A 6000-nucleotide genomic window follows, 5' to 3' on the forward strand; every position below is an offset into this window, starting at 1 on the left:
GAGAGGCAACCAGTTGTATGCTAAGTTTTCGAAGTGTGAGTTTTAGTTGAGTTCAGTTGCATTCCTATATCACGTGGTATTAGCAGAGGGCATTCAGGTGGATCCTAAGAAGATTGAGGCAGTCAAGGACTAGCCTAGACCCATGTCAGCTACATAGATCCGAAGTTTCTTGGGTTTGGCGAGTTATTACTGTCGGTTTGTAGAGCGATTTTCATCTATAGCAGCCCCGATGACTAGGTTGACCCAGAAGGGTGCCCAGTTCAGATGGTCGGACGAGTGTGAGGCAAGCTTTTAGAAGCTCAAGACAACTTTGACTACGACGCCGGTGTTGGTGTTGCCCACAGATTCAAGGCCATATATAGTGTATTGCGACACATCTCACATTGGACTTGGTACGGTGTTGATGTATAATGGCAAGGTTATTGCATATGCTTCGTGGTAGTTAAAGATTCACGAGAAAAATTACCCAGTTCATAAATTGGAGCTAGCAGCCATTGTTCACGCGTTGAAGATTTGGAGGCATTATTTATATGGCATGTCGTGTGAGATGTTCACGGATCATAAGAGTTTGCAATACTTGTTCAAGCAGAAGGAGCTAAATTTGAGGCAAAGAAGATGGTTGGAGCTACTGAAGGGCTATGATATCACCATCTTGTATCATCCCAGGAAGGCCAATGTAGTGGCCGATGCTTTGAGCATGAAGCCAGCCAGTATGGGCAGCCTTGCGTATATTCCAGTCGGTGAGAGGTCGCTTGCTTTGGATGTTCAGGCCTTGGTCAATCAGTTTGTGAGGTTAGATGTTTCTGAGCCCAGCCGTGTTTTAACTTGCACAGTCGCTCGGTCTTCATTATTTGAGCGTATCAGAGATCGGCAGTATGATAACCCTCATTTGTTGGTCCTTAGGGACACAGTGCGGAACGGTGGTGCCAAGCAGGTTACAGTTGGAGATGATGGAGTTTTGAGGATGCAGGGTCATGTTTCTGTGCCTAATATGGATAGACTTCGTGAGTTGATTCTAGAGGAGGCCCATAGTTCCCGATATTCTAATCATCCGGGTGCCGCTAAGATATATCAGGACTTGCAGTAGCATTATTGGTGGAGGAGAATGAAGAAGGATATTGTTGCGTATATAGCTTGGTGTTTGAATTGTCAGCAGGTAAAGTACGAGCATCAGAGACCTGGTGGTTTTCTTCGTTGTTGGGCTCCCGCGGACTTAGAAGAAGTTCGATGCGGTATGGGTTATTGTGGATAGGCTAACTAAGTCAGCACATTTCATTCCTGTAGCCGTTTCCTATTCTTCGGAGTGGTTGGCAGAGATCTATATCCATGAGATCATTCATCTTCATGGTGTGCTCGTGTCCATCATGTCTGACCATGGTACGCAGTTTACCTCGCATTTCTGGAGGGCAGTGCAATGTGAGTTGGGTACGTGGGTCGAGTTGAGCACAACATTTCATCCCCAGATGGACGGACAATCGGAGCGCACTATTCAGATTTTGGAGGATATGCTTCGAATATGTATTATTGACTTTGGAGGTTCTTGGGATTAGTTCTTGCCGTTGACGGAGTTTGCCTACAACAATAGTTATCAGTCGAGCATCCAGATGGCCCCCTATGAGGCATTATATAGTAGACGGTGTCGGTCTCCAATTGGATGGTTTGAGTCGGGAGAGGCTCGATTGCTGGGTACAGATTTAGTACAGGACGCCTTGGATAAGGTTAAGATCATTCAGGATAGACTCTGTACAGCTCAGGCCAGGCAAAAGAGTTATGCCGACCCTAAGGTTCGTGATGTGGCATTCATGGTCGGAGAGCGAGTGTTGCTTCGGGTGTCGCCTATGAAGGGCGTGATGAGATTTGGGAAGAAGGGCAAGCTAAGCCCTAGATTCATCGGACCTTTTGAGATCTTGGACCGAGTGGGAGAGGTGGCCTACAGACTTGCGTTGCCGCCGGGTTTATCAGTTGTGCATCTAATATTTTATATGTCCATGCTTCGTAAGTATCACGGCGATCCATCTCACGTGTTATACTTCAGCACTGTCCAGTTGGACCAGGATTTGACCTACAAGGAGGAGCGGGTAGCTATTCTAGAATGACATGTTCGTCAATTGAGATCAAAGAGTTACCCTTCGGTTCATGTGCGGTGGAGAGGTCAACCTGTTGAGGCAACTACCTGGGAGTCCGAGTCAGATATGCAGAGCAGATATCCCCATCTTTTCACCGACTCAAGTGTTTTTCTATGTCCGTTCGAGGATGAACGGTTGTTTTAGAAGTGGAGAATGTGATTTTGTTTTAGAATCTGTTTTCGTGTTCTGAGGCTTTGAAAACCTCTATTTATCTCTCCTTGGTTTGCGTGCGCAGTTCAGGTGCGATACTGGAAAGCTTTTGTGTGGAAAATTTAAGAAATAATGATTTTTGGCGTAAAAAGACGATTTTAGTTGACTTCGGTCAATATTTTAGGTAAACGGACCCGGACGCATGTTCTGATGGTCCGGAGGGTCCGTAGTAAAATATGGGACTTGGGCGTATGCTCGGAATCGAAATCCGAGGTCCCTAGCCCGAGAAATGAATTTTTGACGAAAATTGTTTAACTGAAAATATAATGGTTTTTGAAAACTTAATAAGATTTGATCTTGTTGGTACCAGGACCGTATTTTAGTTTCGGAGCTTGGTATAGGTCCGTTATGGTATTTAAACTTTATTTGTGAAATTTGGTAAAAAACGGAAGAGATTTGATGTAATTCGGACCCTTGGTTGAGAAAATAAAAATTTTGAACTACTTTGAGAATTTCATGAGTTTTGGCGTTAAATTCATAGTTCCAGATGTTATTTTGTCAATTTGATCGCGCGAGCAAGTTCATATGATGTTTTAAGACTTGTGTACATGTTTGGTTTGGAGCCCCGAGGGCTCGGGTGAGTTTTGGATAGGCTACAGAGTGTTTTGAGACTTATGAAATTTGCTGGTGTGTTGCATATTTGCAGACTTCGCAATTGCGAAGTCTGGCTCGCAAATGCGAGCATCGCATTTGCGAATTTCCATCGCATTTGCGATTTGAAGGCAGGGAGGGGGACCTTCGTATTTGCGAAGTTCACTGTCGCAATTGCGACTTGAGCAGTGCCCGCATTTGCGAACAAATATTCGCATTTGCGAAGGCAACAGGTCAGGCCAAGCTTCGCATTTGCAAAGTATTGGTCGCATTTGCGAACCTTAGTCGCAAATGCGATACCTGCAACTGTGTAAAACACAACTTTGACGGGATTTTGAACTCATTTCTCGAATTTTCAAATCTTAAGCTTTCATAGGCGATTTCTGAAAGAAGAGTTCTTCCCCAAATCATAGGTAAATGATTTCTAACTCATTTCTTTCAATCTATTCCATATTTTTATAAGATTTCATTACATAATCTAGGGATTTTTATGGGAAATTGGGTGTTTTTGGGTGAAGTTTGGGAATTTCGAAATTTGGGAAATTAGACCTCAAATTGAGGTCGAATTCCAAAACCAATTGCATATTCGGGCTCGGGGTTGAATCAGTAATCAGATTTTTGTCCGAACTTCGAGTTTTGACCAAGCGGTTCCGGGGTCGATTTTTGACTTTTTGAAAAAAAATGTTGAGAAATCTTTAATTCTGCTTTGGAATTGATTTCTTTAGCATTTATTGATGTTATTAAATTAATTATGGCTAGATACGAGTGAATTGATGGTGGAATCGAGAGGTAAAGCGGTGGCTGAGCTTTGAAATACCCGATGGCTTGAGGTAATTATTTGGTCTAACCTTGACTTGAGGGATTAAGGATCCCCGACTTGCTTGCTATGTGAGAAATCATGTGTGTGGCGTATAGGTGTGGTGACGAGTAATTATACGTCGCCAAATTACTTGTTTAACATGTTTCCTTGCCCCGTTTCCCTATATTTTGCCCTCCTATTTACTTGCTACTTGCTTATCGATGCTTCCATGTCTAATTGTTTCATGTTAACTGTTGATTTTCCTATTGAAATATTAATTGTTTCTTAGCTTCATTTTGTTATCTTGTTGGATTATGTTGGTTATTGGTGCCTCATGATACACCTAGGTTGGTCTCGCTGTATAGTTAAACTGGTGAAGTTTTATATTTGTAGTGATATTCCATTGTGTTGGTCTGAAGAATAGGTGTTGCGGAAGATTTGAGCTAATTCTGAAACACTTGTACGCCGTAACAAGGAGTAATAAGGGTGAATAATGATATTGTTGTTGTTTATATGATGGGACCGGGATGCACGCCGCATCAGTTGTTGTTATGTATTCATTTCTGTTGAGGTCCATTACTGTGATGTTGAAACACCCCTAAGGATTGGCTATAGGTGAATACTAGTAGCACAACTAGGTTCCGAACTTATTTAATGCCAGTTATTGCTTTATTACCTTCTGTATTTCCTTTTTGTTTTGTATAAACTATTGCAGACTGTATATGTTGTGTGCCCCGCCGTAGCCTCGTCACTGCCTCATAAATGTTAGGCTTGACGCTTACCAGTACATGAGATCGGATATATTGATACTGCGCTATGCACTTTCTGTTCAAATTTTAGAGCAAGTGGCTGATCAAAGTCGAGGTTGCTAGTAGGTTTTGTTTCCAGACATGCTATTAACGTTGCTATTAGCATTCAACTCTTCAGACTATTATAATGTTAAGACGTATTTATATTTATTTAAATCTCGAAATTTATGTTCAGTTCATACTTTCAGTTAGTCAGCTGAGGGTTCACTTGTCGGGTTAGTACTGAATGAGTGCCATCGCATATCCCACCGAGTTTTGGGACGTGACAGTTTTACATATGTCAGGTACAGATATTGTGCAATCAACTCCGCAAATGGTCATATTCTTTAAGTTGGTGTAAAGAGTTTTTTACACTATATTTATAATAGTCCGTTTGGCCAAGCATCTAAAATCACCTTATTTTGAGAAGTGTTTTTCTCAAAAATACTTTTTAAAAAGTGCTTTTGGTGAGAAATAGTTTGTATTTGGCTAATTAATTTGAAAAACAATTTTGAACAGTAATTAGTGTTTGACCAAGCTTTTGAAAACTGTTTCTAAATATATTTTTCTCAAAAGTACTTCTTAGAAAATTGCTTTTGGAGAGAAGCTACTTTTTTCTGCTTCTCCAAAATTGTTTCTGCTTCTCCTCAAAAGCACATTTTCCCTTCCAAAAGCTTGGTCAAACACCTCAATTTTTTGCTAAAAGTGTTTTTAGCCAAAACAAGCATTTTTGGCCAAAAAAAAGCTTGGCCAAACAGGCTATAAGTCTTCTTAGATGCGAAATTCATAATTTTAAAAATAAAAAGATTACCAGTTTGAATTACCAAATAAAAGGTAAAGGTGATCTAATTATGTAATTTTTTTCCACACGATGTGTATAACTGAAACTCATACATTTTTACGGTGTATTAGGACACCTACAAAAATTTAAATGTTTAAAGCGCTTTCTTTATTGGTCAAGTTTATGGGGTAATATCATATGTATGCATTAAGCAAACAAAAATACATAAACTATATTACTATATAACTTTGGAACATCCTAAAGTATAAGAGAATTGAAAGCGTGACAATAATATAAAAACCTTAGCGGGTAATTAAACTACTGAAAATCATAAACATTAATCAATAAATCATGAGTTGCTTTTGGACTGCTGGACTTCTTTCCGATAGATTACTTTGAATTCGGGGAAGGGCCGCACCTCAAGGGGTACGTAGCTTACTCTAATATGCAAGCATCAGTGGCTGGTTTCACGACTTGAACCTTTGATATATAGGTTATACGAAAACAACAAAACCGTTGCTCCAAAGTTCCCCTTCTGTGTATGTTAAATAGTGACAATAAGATTCTGAACTTTGTGAAATTTGATTAAAGCTAGCATTCAAAACTAGAAAGCAAATATGTATGGTAAACCTTTTTGGTTTCCCACCCGGTGTCCGGTATCCGCGTTGGAACTCGATTATATCCGGATTAGCGGCGAGTAGGACC

This window comes from Nicotiana sylvestris, chromosome 12 (assembly GCF_000393655.2).
Source record: "Nicotiana sylvestris chromosome 12, ASM39365v2, whole genome shotgun sequence".
In the NCBI taxonomy this organism is placed as follows: Eukaryota; Viridiplantae; Streptophyta; class Magnoliopsida; order Solanales; family Solanaceae; genus Nicotiana; species Nicotiana sylvestris.